The sequence below is a fragment of the Pan paniscus genome, chromosome 6 (assembly GCF_029289425.2).
Source record: "Pan paniscus chromosome 6, NHGRI_mPanPan1-v2.0_pri, whole genome shotgun sequence".
Lineage (NCBI taxonomy): Eukaryota > Metazoa > Chordata > Mammalia > Primates > Hominidae > Pan > Pan paniscus.
In genome coordinates this window covers 141,364,006-141,382,382 of record NC_073255.2, presented here as the reverse complement: position 1 = coordinate 141,382,382, position 18,377 = coordinate 141,364,006, and the positions used below count along the sequence as shown (strand labels likewise).

Below are 18,377 nucleotides of genomic sequence, written 5' to 3'. Positions count from 1 at the left end.
AGCAGTTGAAGCAATCCTCTCTCATGGAGCAATTTTGTCTGAGCCTTGGTACCTGCATATCCTTGCCCCTCTTTCCATATCCACACTGCCTTCAGAACCTGACTCATTTTACCTGCATCTCTGTCTCAGATTTGTCCTTGTTTGTTCATCCAGCCTGGCCTCTTTGACTCTGGACTTCCATCCAGTGCCTCCATCCTCTGTGATGATTCAGCCTTTTCTGGAATGGCGCTACACAGGCACTGCCCATCCCTGTTCTGACTCACCATGCTACTCTCAGGCCCAGCCCTGTTCCTGACACCCCTTCAATTAGTTTCTATATCCAACTGTGCCATTAATCAACATGATTTTTCTGTCTTATGTAGAGAAAGAGGGATGACTACTTTAACATGGGAGATGGGAACCAGCTGACTATTTCTTTCACTGAAGCAGGTGTTATGGCCAATATTTGACATACGTTCTCATCGTGCTTCATGGAGGACCCTTCATCAGCTTAGATCAGGCAGGAGCTATGTCTTAAATGATGAGATTGAGTTTTTCTGAAGAGAAGAAATGGCATTACAGGCAGTGGGAACGGCACAGTCATGCACTCATAACCCTCAAAAGAGCCTAGGTTTCTTAGGGAACTGGAAATAATTCCTCGTGATGGAGACACTGGGGGCAGAACAAGAAGTAGCAAGAGATGAAGCTGAGGATACAGGGCCTATCTGTGAGAAATCTGGTGTTTGAGGTGTCTGTTGTTTTGCTTTCCTGAGGACAGCAAGAGAATATCTAAGGAAAGCCATGTTACTAAGGTCTGGCCAATCAGAGCATCACATTCTTCCGACCATAGTCATTGGTTCAGAGATGGGCATTTGATCCCATCAGAATCAAAAGAGGTAATAAGCCATCTCCTGGGCCTCTTGGGAAGGAAGCACCTGCTCTTCTCCCACTGGTCCTATGAGCCTGGAGCTGTCAAGAGCTATCATGTAGAGCCTGAGGCTGGAGACAGTGCAGGAAAAGGCTTCACTGAGATCTAGAAGAAACTGAGTTTCTAGAGCAAGCCACGCATAAAAGTGACCCAGTCCTAGTCTGTGGTTATATGACCTAAAGAATTTCCTTTTCTGTTCAAGCCAGTTTGAGTTGGATTTCCTATCCCTTACACCAAAAAAAGTCTTTGGCCATACATCTTCAATGTCAAGCTAAGGTGTTTAAGCTTAATTCTCTAGAAAATAAAAAAGGTGTGGTTTGGAGGCATAGAATCCACATAATTATGACTCTTAATTACTATGGAAGTCTTAACTGACTTCCATAGTCTTGAAAAAAGCTTGGTATTCTCAGGGAACACTAAATAATTCCACATTATTGGAACATTTTAAAAACATTTTCTGTTGAACATGATTTAGCCTTAATTATATATTATAATACCTTAGATGGTTTAGTATTGATTCTTAGGTGGTTTGCCTTGTTCATTCAACTAGTTCTTCCCTTCCCTTGTTGATGTCAGGGACCATCATTCTGTATGCATCACATAGTCCTGAGCATACAGAAGGTGTTTTTTAATTGCTTATCTGCCTGGGGTAAAAGAAAAGGATGAGAAAGAGAAGGAAAGCTCCTCTTATTGAAGTCTGTAAATACTTCTCACCAAATTTAAATTCAATTTCCTTATTACAACATTGTTTATACTTCAAGGGGAAGTTAACTGATTCTATTTACATAACTCCAAAGTCCTCTTATTTTTGTGTGTATTTCTTCCAATCATAGCAACTCATCCAACTGCTTTGAAATATGTTGACAAAGCCCCTGGTGGCTGTTATACCCAAAAGGAAAACAACAATCCCTTTGAAATGATCAAATCAACAGAATTCCTGATGTAAAAGCAACTTATTTCTGTTTCCTTTGTGGAAAATGTATCACAGGGTCTAAGAAGCTATTAATTTAATTTTTTGCCTTCCACATGAATCTCGCACCCTCTTGAGAGTTTAATTAATTTGGAACACCCATTTCCAAGAGATGGAGGAAGACAGAGATCAATGTCCCAAAAGATAACCAGGCATAAACTTTGATTTGTAACTTACATAGAAATAAATATGGTCTCACTTTTTGAATATTAAAAGTATAGTTTCTGCCCTTGTTACAGTGTTTTGATTTCTGTCCTCTATTGGGTGGGGAGACAGTAGTAAATGGATATTCCTTAAAAAGTTTTTTAAAAGAAGTGAATTTCCCTCTGTATTCATTCAGACATATACCTGAAGGCAAAGTGGACTGCATGGCCATTGTGAGGCCAGGACTTTCAAAGGGTCCTTCTTGGGTCTGTAGCCTGGGCTTCCTCCCCCTCCTTCACTCCTCTGCTATCCAGCTTCCTCCCTAGCACTCCACCTAGTCCTTTCTCACAGATCATTACCAATATTTTTCTTTCCACTTAAACATAAGAACTGACCTATTGTCCAATTTGAAGGCTTTTTCTCAGTCATCACTCTTCCTGTTTCTGGGGATTCTTAACACTAGTTCCTCCCCTCTTCTTGCAGAAACTCTGTTCCCCTTGGTCTCCAATCGAGTGCATTGCCCTTCAAATTTTATCCCAAATCTGTCCACACCTCGCCATCTCCACTGCTCCCACGTAAGAATACACTTTCATGAACTCCTACTCAATTATTTAGCTCCTACTTGGGCCACATCATCCCTGCCGCACAAAGAAACCTGGGCGATCTTATAGAACTTTGAAACTGGCTCTCACCATCCCCACTTGCCAAATTCACCAGTGGATTACTCCTCACCACAACTAGAATACAGCCACAGTTCCATGACATAGCCTACAAGGTGCTACAATATCCGCCCCCTGCCCAACTCTCCAACCTTATCACTGCCACCTACTGCTACAGCAACACTGGGTGAACACACCAAGCTTGGTTTCACCTCAAGGCCTTTGCCTTTGTGCTTATCCTCCAGACCTCTGTGTGGCTCTCACTTCATTCCAGGCTTATCTCCTTGGAATGGTCTTCCCTGACCCTTTGTTTAAATAGCACCCCCTGTTATTCCTTTTACCAAGCTTTATTTCCCTCACTTCATGTACCACTATTTGATATTTTATTACACAGGTATGTGTTTATTTATTTTCTGTCTCCCCACTAGAGTGTATGCTCCATATGGGCAGGGACTTTGAACATCTTCTTCATTATTGGAATAGGGTCTTTCATTTAATAGGTACCCTAAACAACTGTTGAATGAGTGGGTGTCTGTCCCTGTTGATAAGAATTTCATGTGATTAATGCTAGATTCATAGAGCCAAACTCATTTCTAGAATTTCAAGATTGTTTCCTAGCCTTTGCTATTAGTGCACCAAAAAGTCTGAATTGCAACATCAACAAAAGTCTGGATAACATTTCTTAAGTCAATATGATTGTTCATCACTATTTTGAAGAAATGCCTAACTAATGTCACTAAGAGGTATGTCACAGCAATGGAGATTGCCGTGGGCTTTTAAAAATTCATTTTCAAGTTGGCACTGGCCATTATTTACTTACATAGACAAGGCGTAAGTCATGTAAGTAGCTAATGAATTTGCCATTTGTAACTACAGAGCTTGGATTGCTATGATATTTTTATGCAAAATGCTCCATCTTTTCTGCCAGCCCCTATATTTTCACAGCATCACTGCTGTGCTACATAGATGCTTGTGGGCATCTTCATGGAATCACAAGTCCTAGATGAGGCTCTTGTGTGGTTATATTTTGTTTGTTTATTTGGCTAGTGTCTCTTTCTTTTGGAAAACCAACTTTTCCCCAATCCACGTGGTTTTCCTAACTGTTGACTTAGAATTTCTGGTGGTAGTTCCTGCAAATCTGAATTTTCAAAAACACTTGAGGGAATTTTCATGCACCATAAGGGGTGAGAAACTCAAATCAAAGGAATGAGAATGGGGCTCATGTGACATCAATCAAAATCTTTTCTTGAATTGATAAATAGACTCTGGGAGAAAGAAGCTTTCTTTCTACTGGGGCTGCCAAGTAGAGAAGGAGGGAACAAGGCTCTTCCAGCAGTGCCCTTCTTCATTCAGTTGGGAGAGTGTGCCTACCTATAGGATAAAGCCAAGGAGAGATAAGCAGAGTCAAAAGAAGATAAAGGGCCAGGCACAGTGGCTCACCCCTGTAATCCAAGCACTTTGGGAGGCCAAGGCAGGTGAATTACGAGGTCAGGAGTTCGAGATCAGCCTGGCCAACATGGCAAAACTCTGTCTCTACTAAAAATACAAAAATTAGCCTGGCGTGGAGGTACGCGCTTGTAATCCCAGCTACTCTGGAGGCTGAAGCAGGAGAATCACTTGAACCCAGGAGGCGGAGGTTGCAGTGAGCCAAGATCACACCACTGCACTCCAGCCTGGGCAACAGAGTGAGACTCCATCTCAAAAAAAAAAAAAAAAAAACCCCAAAAAACAAAAACAAAAAACAAAAAAACCAAGAAGATAAAGACAGAAACCTGAGGATCATTACTCTGGACTAGTCCCTGAGGCCTAATTCCTTGAGCTCTTCTTTTAATCTCGTGAATTACCTCAGCAGCCTTTTCTGCTACATGAACCAATACATTCTTCTTTTGCTTAAATTAATTGACTTGGGTTTCTGTCACTTGCAACCAAAAGTATCTGCATTATCCTAGAATAAATCAGTACCCATGAAAATAATAAATTCAGGAGGCCCCTTGAATATTTTATCACACAAATTTATACTGAAGTCTTCAGATTTACAATGCCTGATGCCATTATGTCACGTTATAAGTTGAATAAGTACATGTAGACACAGTGACATGAGTAGTTTAAAAAGGGGAGGAATTGTTTCTCTTCAGATGATTTGAATTGGTGGTTTTTGGAGCTAAAACAGTGAGCAGCATATTGAGATTTAAGATGTGTGATACACATTGAGGAGCTCAACTCTTGAGTGGGAAACAAACACACCCACTATTACTTTAAGGAGAACTGCTACTCCAACACAAGCTAAAGGAGCTGTTAAATCAGCACCACCTTCTCATATTTCCACGACGACGCATATGGTCACAGCACATTTCCCATCTCTAGAAAGCCAACATTACAACAGAAATACTAGGTGTATATAATTTGTCAGTGGTTTGAAGCAATGCAGAAGCCAAACCAGAAAAAAATGAATAAAAACCATTTTTTGGTTCTGTTTTTTAGCCAATTCTTGAGAATAGAAAAGAACAAATAGTAGGAGATTAACAGGGGAGATGTAGAACCAGTAAATTTTGGAGGAAATCTGAGGGACTGTGGGTCAAATACAATTCAGCCTTAAAGCATTTCCATTTTTCCTGGTCTTTATTCAAAATTCAAAGTAGCATCATAATTAGTGCTCCAAAATTAAATCACACTTCTTTTTTGTGGATAAGATTTTATAAGACTCGAACAATACTGTGAGTCAGTCTATCAGGAGTCCTTGGATCAATCTAGTTCAGTTCAACAAACACTTGAGAAGCACTGGGCTAGGCCTGAGGATAAAGGAAGAGATAGATACAGGGTTTGTACTTTAGACACTCCAAGCTGACTGGAAAGTATAGATTGATAAGCAGATGGTTTCACTGACGTTAGTACCAGCCGGGCCACTTGCTGGCCCCCATAAAATTAGGAAGCAAAGTGGCTTCCTATGAGTTGCATGCTTTAAGCCTCAGCTTCTCGAGGTCAAGATCTCTTTAACTTTGGAGTCCCTTGCCCGGCCTTCCTTGACTGTCTTCCCGAGAGTTTGACTCTTTCTGGAGGCCATGCTTCAGCTCCAAGGTTTTGTGTTGGGTATGTCTACCTTTTCCTTCTCTTGCCATCAATCCTGCGTCTTGGCCTACCACCCTTCTTGCCTTGTCTAACTTCTCTCACCATTCCTATCATCTACCTCTGTGCTAGATACTGTGACTAAATTCCATAAATACATCTCAATAATTGTTATTTAACAGAAATATAATACTGCTGGAGTGTAGGGCAAAAAAGAAAAGCAATCCTATTAAGTTTGTCAAGATTCTATTATATTAATTGATATAAATCGTTCCTAAACACCTGTTTACAGATTAATTGACTGCATCAGAATCATCTGAAGGAATTTTTAAAATAATTGATTCCTAGGATGAATCTGAGAGATGCTTCTTTAGTAAGTCTTGGATGAGCACCATGAATCTGAGTATTTTAAACCTTCCTGAGGAGCATTGCCAGGTTGGTGGATTACCATTTTAGAGGCACTGTTACTCTATTACTAAATCAAAAGGAAGATAACAAGAACCTGGATTTCCTTGGACTTTTATTGTGTTGCTGTTACTGTTGCAGTTATTCACTGAAGAGTGATCATCTATTTCAATTTCGGAGGGTACCTCAACATGGCTAGTGAGGCATGTGCATGCATCATGTATTTCTATATCTAAGTGACTATATGTGTACTAAACATTCAAGAATTTTTATGGAGAAGATAGAAAAGATGCCTGGCCTATAGACTAGAAGGACAGAAAGGTGAAGGAATGACAGACAACACCTAAGTGTCTCCTGATCAGCTTTGGTTAATGAGTCATGCAGCAAATTGTATTTTACTTCATATATTTGGCAGAGTTAACACATATGATATAGATGTAAAGGGAAAACTAACTTTTATTATAACTTTTTCTCCCTTATCCTAGGTAATGATTTATTGCATTCTCAAAGGGGTTTGAAAACACTCTTTTCAGATTCTCCAGTGTATGTGTGTTTTATATAGTCCAGAGACAAATTTGTCACATGAGATCATTAAAGAGTTAGAAATAATGTATTTATTTAAAGGCTGTATTACAGTACCTGCCACATGGCAAGGGTTCTAGGATGGTGGAGATTATTATTACTCAGAAAGTTGCTATTAACCAAGACCAATTTGAGAAGCATACTTTATATGAAGTTTTGAGTAAACAAGTAGAAAATACACATATGTATGTCTGTATATGTATATATAATATGCATATGTGTATATATATGTGTATATGTACATATAATGTGCATATGTGTGTATATGTATATATGTGTATATATACATATATGTGTGTATACACACACACACACACACAGATATATATAGAGAGAGAGACAGACAGCAGATGACCCTGTTACTTCCACAAACTCACTGCGCTAAGCAGCCTGGTCTACCTCTTATACTCTGAACACTCTGTGCATGTCCCTGTTGCTTGGAAGGTCCTGCTGATCTCTCCTTCTTTTTTCAAAGTCTTACCCTGTTTCAAGGCCCTGATCAAATCCTGCACCATGCTGTGAGCCTTCCCCAGTGGGCTTAGCTTCAAATAAAATCCTCTTTACATGAACTGGAGCACAGGACAAATGGCAACAAAGACCTTCTGTATTGTCTTTCATTTCTTTAAGAACAAATCCTGTCTGTTCAGCTGGATTTTAGGTTTCTTGAGGCTAGGAACCATATCTTCTGCCACATAAAATTCCTTACACTTTGTACATACTAGCACTCACTAATTTTCTTTATTCTTTTATTTTTTATTATACTTTAAGTTTTAGGGTACATGTGCACAATGTGCAGGTTAGTTACATTTGTATACATGTGCCATGCTGGTGCGCTGCACCCACTAACTCGTCATCTCGCATTAGGTATATCTCCCAATGCCATCCCTCCCCCCTCCCCCCACCCCACAACAGTCCCCAGAGTGTGATGTTCCCCTTCCTGTGTCCATGTGTTCTCATTGTTCAATTCCCACCTATGAGTGAGAATATGCGGTGTTTGGTTTTTTGTTCTTGTGATACTTTACTGAGAATGATGATTTCCAATTTCATCCATGTCCCTACAAAGGACATGAGCTCACCAATTTTTACAGCTGCATAGTATTCCATGGTGTGTATGTGCCACATTTTCATAATCCAGTCTATCATTGTTGGACATTTGGGTTGGTTCCAAGTCTTTGCGATTGTGAATAATGCCGCAATAAACATACGTGTGCATGTGTCTTTATAGCAGCATGATTTATAGTCCTTTGGGTATATATCCAGTAATGGGATGGCTGGGTCAAATGGTATTTCCAGTTCTAGATCCCTGAGGAATCGCCACACTGACTTCCACAATGGTTGAACTAGTTTACAGTCCCAGCAACAGTGTAAAAGTGTTCCTATTTCTCCACATCCTCTCCAGCACCTGTTGTTTCCTGACTTTTTAATGATTGCCATTCTAACTAGTGTGAGATGGTATCTCATTGTGGTTTTGATTTGCATTTCTCTGATGGCCAGTGATGGTGAGCATTTTTTCATGTGTTTTTTGGCTGCATAAATGTCTTCTTTTGAGAAGTGTCTGTTCATGTCCTTCGCCCACTTTCTGATGGGGTTGTTTGTTTTTTTCTTGTAAATTTGTTGGAGTTCATTGTAGATTCTGGATATTAGCCCTTTGTCAGATGAGTAGGTTGCGAAAATTTTCTCCCATTTTGTAGGTTGCCTGTTCACTCTGATGGTAGTTTCTTTTGCTGTGCAGAAGCTCTTTAGTTTAATTAGATCCCATTTGTCAATTTTGTCTTTTGCTGCCATAGCTTTTGGTGTTTTAGACATGAAGTCCTTGCCCATGCCTATGTCCTGAATGGTAATGCCTACAGAACTCTTCACCCCAAATCAACAGAATATACATTTTTTTCAGCACCACACCTATTCCAAAATTGACCATATACTTGGAAGTAAAGCACTCCTCAGGAAATGTAAAAGAACAGAAATTATAACAAACTATCTCTCAGACCACAGTGCAATCAAACTAGAACTCAGGATTAAGAATCTCACTCAAAACCACTCAACTACATGGAAACTGAACAACCTGCTCCTGAATGACTACTGGGTACATAATGAAATGAAGGCAGAAATAAAGATGTTCTTTGAAACCAACGAGAACAAAGACACAACATACCAGAATCTCTGGGATGCATTCAAAGCAGTGTGTAGAGGGAAATTTGTAGTACTAAATGCCCACAAGAGAAAGCAGGAAAGATCCAAAATTGACACCCTAACATCACAATTAAAAGAACTAGAAAAGCAAGAGCAAACACATTCAAAAGCTAGCAGAAGGCAAGAAATAACTAAAATCAGAGCAGAACTGAAGAAAATAGAGACACAAAAAACCCTTCAAAAAATTAATGAATCCAGGAGCTAGTTTTTTGAAAGGATCAACAAAATTGATAGACCGCTAGCAAGACTAATAAAGAAAAAAAGAGAGAAGAATCAAATAGACGAAATAAAAAATGATAAAGGGGATATCACCACCGATCCCACAGAAATACAAACTACCATCAGAGAATACTACAAACACCTCTACGCAAATAAACTAGAAAATCTAGAAGAAATAGATAAATTCCTCGACACATACACCCTCCCAAGACTAAACCAGGAAGAAGTTGAATCTCTGAATAGACCAATAACAGAATCTGAAATTGTGGCAATAATCAATAGCTTACCAACCAAAAAGAGTCCAGGACCAGATGGATTCACAGCCGAATTCCACCAGAGGTACAAGGAGGAACTGGTACCATTCCTTCTGAAACTATTCCAATCAATAGAAAAAGAGGGAATCCTCCCTAACTCATTTTATGAGGCCAGCATCATCCTGATACCAAAGCCAGGCAGAGACACAACAAAAAAAGAGAATTTTAGACCAATATCCTTGATGAACATTGATGCAAAAATCCTCAATAAAATGCTGGAAAACCGAATCCAGCAGCACATCAAAAAGTTTATCCACTATGATCAAGTGGGCTTCATCCCTGGGATGCAAGGCTGGTTCAATATACGCAAATCAATAAATGTAATCCAGCATATAAACAGAAGCAAAGACAAAAACCACATGATTATCTCAATAGATGCTGGAAAGGCCTTTGACAAAATTCAACAACTCTTCATGCTAAAAACTCTCAATAAATTAGGTATTGATGGGACGTATTTCAAAATAATAAGAGCTATCTATGACAAACCCACAGCCAATATCATACTGAATGGGCAAAAACTGGAAGCATTCCCTTTGAAAACCGGCACAAGACAGGGATGCCCTTTCTCACCACTAATTTTCTTTTCTCGGTGTGTTGATAACTTAACATTCACCAAGACTTTGACAATGCAGAAGTCCCGAGAAATAGGCAGGATAAATTCCACTTGCACCAAGGACAACCACATTTCTACTTTATAATTCTTCATTTGTAAACATGATATTCCTGACCATCCCCCAATATGGCATCTACAGTTGCTTGCCTAGAAGCACACAGATGTGTTTGTACACAGCTGGCTTGTTTCCCTGCATCAATTATAATCTATGGCTCCCAGGTACCACAGTGTTAATAGTCAAAACAGTCATTAACGCCATGACCTGGTCCTGTTCAGCAGATTTTTTATAATGGGAAAAAGAATAAAAATGTTTTCTTCACACAGAGATCAGCTGGAGGAGTAAATACAACATGAATTAAGCAAACAAACCACCAAATGCAAATGATCAGCTTCTTTTTAAAGGTGCCAGTTTCCCTTCTTCTCCCTTCCTAAACTGGTTTCTATCTTATTTTGGGTGTGGATGTACATCTATCAAAATGCTGGAGCTGGCACTGTCAGGAATGTCATCATTTAAATATAAAAAGCAACACATAAAGTTTAATTTCCTTAAACATGAATTTGACCAAAATTCTATTTGATCCAAAAGTTCCCAATGCTTTCCCTCTTTCTAGGCTCTCCTCACAGTCCTGTATCACCTTCAGCCAGAGCAGGCCTAGCAAATCTCAGTACACTCAGCATGAGTTCTGAAACCTCCCTGCTTCCCTCAAAGGCCCCAATCCTAGCTGAAAATCCCACTCTAACACCATTTTTCAGCTTATGTTGTTATTTCCAGGAAATCTTTGTACAGCACAGATGTCTTTTGGGAAGAGTAAGTGATTGACAGTCACCCACACCCAAATGAGCTTTAGTATGTCAGATTGAGAGGGAACAGTGACGATCCTGAGGGAACAGAAGATGGAGAGTTTTGCTGGAAGAGAAGAGAAGAGAAAGCTCTAAGACAAGCAAAAATGTGTGTATTTTCCTCATGTATCTCCCCAAAATACTTTTTGAAAAAATATGTACCCCTTTCACATTTTTCAGATTAACATCCAAAATTTTTATTAGTTACAAAGGAAGTATGTAAATATTCTAAAATAAAGCTCTTGCATCACCATTTTTTTTATTTATTCTATCTATCTATCTATCTATCTATCTATCTATCTATCTATCTATCTATCATCTATTTATTTTCGAGATGGAGTCTCACTCTGTTGCCCAGGCTGGAGTGCAGTGGTGTAATCTCAGCTCACTGCAACCTCCACCTCCCATGTTCAAGTGATTCTCCTGCCTCAGCTTCCTGAATAGCTGAGATTGCAGGTGCCTGCCACTATGCCTGGCTAATTTTTGTATTTTTAATGGAGACACGGTTTCGCCATGTTGGCCAGGCTGGTCTCTAACTCCCGACCTCAGGTGACCTGCCTGCCTCAGCCTCTCAAAGTGGCATTGCACTTTTAAATGTGTCCAGTGGAATTTAAACACCATAGAGATTGGACATCCATTATCATTTATTTAAAAAACAAGGTACAACCTCTTAGTCAAAGATTTTATACCATTCCTTTTCTTCTTCTATTTCTGCTATTATTATTCAAACGTAATATATTTTTACCCTGGAAAACTTTTAATTGATTATTCTATCATACTTCTCTAAAGCAAACAGAAATATAAATTGGAAATTTAAAAAATATTCTGTTGCAATAAGGCTGCAAAAAGTTTAAAATTTTTCTTCTGAATTATAATTATTAGTAGTAATATAAACTTACTGTTAGTAGTATTCAAGTCATCAAAACTAACAGTATAAATTATAAATTTTGATAAATTATCAAAGTGGTTTAGTGTTACTAGTGGTTTGTTGTTATTCCTATTGTTGATCTAATTCATGTAAGCCTAGACTAATACTACTTATTCCTAGGATGACATTAGGATCAGCATCAATTTGATTTTTGTTTTTTTTTTGAATTATTATACTTTAAGTTCTGGGGTACATGTGCAGAATGTGCAGTTTTGTTACATAGGTATACACGTGCCATGGTGGCTTGCTGCACCCATCAACCCATTACCTACATTAGGTATTTCTCCTAATGTTATCCCTCCCCCAGGTCCCCACCCTGTATCAAGAGTGTTGCTCACAAAAATAAGTACATGAAATTGTGTTATAATAATGCAATTGTCCGGGCATGGTCACTCATGCCTGTAATCCCAGCACTTTGGGAGGCCAAGGTGGGTAGATCACCTGAGGTCAGGAGTTTAAGACCAGCCTGGCCAACATGGTGAAATTCTGTATCTACTAAAAATACAAAAAATTAGCCTTGCATGGTGGTCGGTGCCTGTAATCCCAATTATTCAGGAGGCTGAGGCAGGAAGATCGCTTGAACCTGGGAGGCAGAGGGTGCAGTGAGCCAAGATTACACCATTGCACTCCAGCCTGGGCAACAAAAGCGAAACTCCATCTCAAAAAAAAAAAAAAAAAAAGGCCAATCAATTATTTGAATAATTTGAGTCATATGTTAAAAATCACAGGATGATTGATTTAACATTTGTATTAAATAATATATTGATATAATTAATAATATAACATATTAATAAAATTAATACATCACCTAATTCAATAAAATAATTTTCATGTTTTGGAAAGTAAATTTAATTAATTATTTTTAAGGTTAACAATTTTTTTAAAAATTTAACTTTGAAGTTTGGGGTACATGTGCAGGTTTGTTGCATAGGTAAACTTGTGTCATGGGGGTTTGTTGTACAGATTATTTCATCACCCAGGTATTAAGCCTAGTATCCATTAGGTATTTTTGCTGATCTTCTCACTCCTCCCACCCTCCACCCTCTGATAGGCCCCATTGTGGGTTGTTCCTCTCTATGTGTCAATGTGTTCTTGTCATTTAACTCCCACTTATAAGTGAGAACATGTGGCATTTAATCTTTTGTTCCTGCATTAGTCTGTTAAGGATATTGACCTCCGGCTCCATCCATATTCCCACAAAGGACATGATCTCATTCTTTATGACTGCATAGTATTCCATGGTGTATATGTATCATATTTTACTTATACAGTCTACCATCGATGGGCATTCAGGTTGATTCCATGTCTTTGCTATTTCAAATAGCACTGCAATGAATATACACGTGCATGTGTCTTTAAGATAGAATGATTTATATTCCTTTGGGTATATATTCAGTAATGGGATTATTGGGTCGAATGGTAGTTCTGTTTTTAGGTCTCTGTGGAATCATCACACTGTCTTCCATAATGGTTGAACTAATTTACACTCCCACCAACAGTGTATAAGCATTCCTTTTTCTCTGCAACCTCGCCAGCATCTGTTATTTTTTTACTTTTTAATCATTGCCATTCTGACTAGTGTGAGAGGGTATCTCACTGTGGTTTTGATTCACATTTCCCTAATGATCAGTCATGTTGATTTCAATTAATTAATTAAATCAACCAATCAAATTAATTAATTTTGGCAAATGAAATTAATTACATGTAATGCTAATAATTATTAAAATTAATTTTAATGATTTGCGCTCTCCTTTAGAAGATCTTAAAAAATGGAAATTTGTTGATATGGTTTGGCTGTGTCCCTACCCAAATCACATCTTGAATTGTACTTCCCATAATCCCCACGTGTTGTGAGAGGGATCCAGTGGGAGATAACTGAATCATAAGGGTGGTTTCCTCCATGCTATTCTTGTGATAGTGAGTGAGTTCTCACAAAATCTGATGGTTTTGCTAGGCGCTTTACCCACCCCGCTTCGCTCTGTACTTCTCCTTGATGCCACCATGTAAAGAAGGATGTGTTTGTTTCCCCTTCTGCCATGATTGTAAGTTTCCTGAGGCCTCCTCAGCCTCAGGAAATGCTGAACTGTGAGTCAACTAAACCTTTTTCCTTTATAAATTACCCAGTCTTGCGTATGTCTTTATTAGTAGCATAAGAACAGACTAATAACAGTAAATTGGAACCAGTAGAGTAGAGTGGGGTGCTGTTGTAAAGATATCCGAACATGTGGAAGCGACTTTGGAACTGGGTAACAGGAAGAGGTTGGAACAGTTTTGAGGGCTCAGAAGAAGAAAGGAAAATGTGGGAAAGTTTGGAACTTCCTAGAAGAACTCTTCATCCTTGAACAATGATCTTGCAACCTAACAACTTAAATTGCCTCAGTATTTTCCACAGGCAACTCTTACACACCCTACCTACAGAGCCAACTCTGAAAGTGTACTTAATCTCAAAGGCTGCAAAGGGGTGGAAAAATTTCCTCCTTTTCGTATTGCTTTTGTTACTTATGCCAATAAACTCTTCTAGTTGGAATGGAACACACTACTTCGAAGCACAATTCCTTTTTAATTCCAGTCATTCTATTAATCAACTGAGGTTTATGTCACAACCCCATGAATAACAGCAAAAAATAATACAACTTGGAGGAACTGGAGGAGGTAACGCTGGCTTTTCACTGCTAGAGCTGCTTCCCACATGCTTGGGTAACATATGCTCTCCTTATTTGCATCTTGTGATCTTAGTTCTTCGAACAGGGGCACTGCTCTGTTGTGCATAAAAGTCATGAAATCTGATGAGTTCTTTTAGATCTTAGAGTCAATTATAGCTAAAAAGTGACAACAAATGAAATTTGGCACAAGATTTTATTTTTAGTGCAGAATATTAAACATGGAACCAGGAGACTGTTAAAGAGTGAAACATCTCAGGGAATTAATCTTTAATGCAGATTAATCCCCCTGGGCATTTGGATGGAAAGATGTGTTTTTAAACTGCTATTTTGAAAATGAGAAAGTTAAAAATCAAAAGAGTAAATTTTTATTAATTCCCAATTTAACCATATCTCACATAGCACCATCTCACAATTTCACTTCATAGGATGCCAGCAGGCCACATCTGGGGAGAAACGGCAGGCAAACAATGCTACTGTTAAAAGTGAAAGAAGTAGGACAAAATTATATGTAGTGGGTTGCAAATATCTTTGACTTTGTGTTTGTTCCCAAGTTATCATGGGCTGGGCTTCCATTGAGTGCAGATTATTCTAACAGAAAAGAAGGGTAGTTTCAAAAGAAGGTGGGTTGCTTCATAAGATCCTACAATTGTATAATTGTGTCAGATTTTAGATATCATTAAGCTCAGTCCCCTGGTTCTTAACTTTGCATATTCAATCACCCTAGAGAATTTAAAAATGCCCAATATATGAATCTCACCTCAAACCAGTTAAATGGGGACATCTTGGTTGAGTCCCAGACATTGTATTTACAGTTTCCCAAGCAGCTCTAATTTGCAATCAAGTTTGAGAACCATCCCTAGTTCACACCAGTTTCCAGCTCCCTGAGACTTGTGACCTGCCAAGGTCAGATTAACCAGTTTTCAGCAGAACCATTCCCAGCCAACTGCTTTTTATATCTTCTAGCTCTGCTGACCCCTGCTCCCATCATGTTTCTAAACAGACTGGCTGGTTCATTCAGGCAACAAATTATTTATTGAGCACCTACAATATGTCAGGCAATGGGCTGGTGACTGTGGCTAAAATTGTGAGCAATAACAGATGAGATTTCTTCCCTCGTGGAGTTTATAGTCCAGTGGGAGAGATAGATACTAATGGGATAATGATAAAATTATAACTGTGGTAAGTACTGGGAAGGAGAAGTTCATGGTAGCCTGAGAGGCTGACTTCTCTGAAAAAGTGAAGGCTGAATGAGATCTGATGAAGTAGAAGATTTATTAGGCAAAATAGGGAGAGAAGAATGGGGGCTGGGTGGAGAGAGAGACAAAGAAAGAGAGAGAGCTTCTTGAATCTGTATCAGAGAATGGCATATGCTGAAAAGCTCTGTGGCTGGAGAAAACATGGAATGTGTTTCAGGAGCTGAAAAACGGCCAGGGAGGCAGGAAATATTAAGAGAGCTAATAACCAAAAATGTTACTCATTTATTAATAAATCCTCTACCTTAAAACCATTATGTACTTAACCTCATCACTACAGCCACAGTGACACGATCCACACACACACCTTGACCTTGACCCTGTCCTGTCAGTTTCTATTTGAAACAAACATAAGTGTACCCACAAATGAGATTCAAACAGGCTGTGCACCTCTGTTTAACCAGTGGTTCTCAACCTTGGCTGTACTTTGCAATCACTTGAAGACCTTTAAAAACGCTGTTGCCCGGCAGATACCCAAGATCACTTTAATCAGAATTCTTGGGGATGGGATCCAGATATTGGTATTTTTTTAAAGCTCCCCTGATGTACAACCAAAATGGAGAACTGCTGTTCTGGGAAAATAGGAGGAGGGTGAATACTAGGAGGGGAGAGAGAAATTGTATTTGAATTTGTCATTCTCCGTCTTTAATTATTGCCTCTGCTTGATGCATTAGGACTGACCATGTAATGGGGATCTCCTCTATGTTATAACTTCTTCATGCACAGCTGGATTGGAATTAAAACCACAGGAACACCAGGGACAGTTCCAAAATAAAAAGTGAAATTCCCTGTTTCTGTTTCTCCCTCACGTTCTCTCTTCTGACTGTAGTTAATTTAATAATGTACAAATTCACAGATTCCACAATAGGTCACCTTCCATGCTGGGAGTTATCAACCATTTTTCCCAGCACTGGAACATGTACCACACATTTTCTTTAGGAACTTTTCTGCACAGGTAAGTCATATGGGCTGAAGTTACACTCCACTTGTTCTCACCCCACCCCTACCATCCTACCTACCAGCTGAGAACTGCTGGTCTACTTTCCAGTAATCTGGGTATTTCAATCTTCTTATAACTGTAATATACACTGAAAAATAAAGTTTTCTGAGTAAGAAAACAAATTAAAATTGGATGAAGGTCAGCTTGGCACATAGCCTCTAGATGGTTTTTATTTTAATACATATTTTATTTTTATCACCTTGTGGGAATCAAGTTAGAGGAAACAAGTTTTGTGTCTTCCATAGGTCACTGAAAGAGAACTATATCCATAGATGTCAAATTATACCTAGGGTTTCTAAAGGAAGCTTAAGGAAGGGCCAAGAGCTGTTTAACCAGCCAAGAGCTGGACTGACAGAGAAAAGAGCTGCCTCATCGCCAACTTAAAAGAGAATAACTGCTCATCCTCCAAGATATAACTCAAGCATCATCTCACTGGTAAGCCTTCTGTGATACTCAGGTCAGCTGGCTAGCTGCCTTTTCCTGTGTCCTACTTTCTTTCTCTCTCTCTCTTTTTTTTTTTTTTTCTTTTGAGAAGGTGTCCTCACTCTGTCACTCAGGCTGGAGTGCAGTGGCACCATCTTGGCTCACCACATCCTTCACCTTCCAGGTTCAAGTGATTCTCCTGCCTCAGCCTCCCGAGTAGCTGGGATTATAAGCTTTTGTCACCATGCCTGGCTAATTTTTGTATTCTTAGTAGAGACGGGGTTTCACCATGTTGGCCAGGATGCTCTGAACTCCTGATCTCAAGTGACCCACCCACCTCAGCCTCCCAAAGTGTTGGGATTACAGGCATGAGCCACCACGCTCATGTGTCCCACTTTAATCACAGCAACACAGAGCCTGCTAGATGAAAAGCTCTCTGAAGGCAGCGCATGAGTTTATGGTGTGAATCGCCAGTGCTTGGAGATGTCTGACCCACGGTAGTAACACAAAAAATATCTGATAAACGATTACATGACCCCTAAATACCTACCCTTGTTTAAAATACTCTATAAAGAAATCACTGTTGGGGCCAGATGCTGTGACTCATGCCTGTAATCCCAGCACTTTGGGAGGCTGAGGCGGGTGGATCACTTGAGGCTGGGACTTCGAGACCAGTCTGGCCAATATGGTGAAACCCTGTCTCTAGTAAAAATACAAAAATTAGCTGAGTGTGGTGGAGCGTGCCTATAATCCCAACTCTTCAGGTGGCTGAGGTATGAGAATCGCTTGAACCTGGGAGGTGGAGGTTGCAGTGAGCCAAGATTTCACCACGGCACTCCAGCCTGGGTGACAGAGCAAGACTCTGTCCCCCTCCTCCAAAAAAAAAAGAAAGAAAAGGAAAGAAAAATATCACTATTAGAACCAGTCACTCTAGTTTCTCAGAGGACATACTTAGAATCTCAATTTATTTAACACTGAGTGATTCTAAATGGAAAATTTTAATTTTCTTTTTATTTCAATAGGTTTTTGGGGAACAAGTGGTGTCTGGTTACATGAATAAGATCTTTAGTGGTGATTTCTGAGATTTTGGTGCACCCATCACCCAAGCAGTGTACACTGTAACCGATGCGTAGTCTTTTATGCATAGTTTCATCCAGGTCGCTGCATGTATCAACAATTTGTTCCTTTAAACTAATAAGCAGTA

General features: G+C 39.3%; 1 protein-coding gene across 4 annotated transcripts in view; it reads right to left on the bottom strand.

Annotated features, from left to right (window-relative positions):
- Window positions 1–18,377, bottom strand: part of LHFPL3 (LHFPL tetraspan subfamily member 3) — a 577,287-nt gene that overhangs the window by 375,250 nt on the left and 183,660 nt on the right. The gene's annotated exons all lie outside the window — the stretch shown is intronic.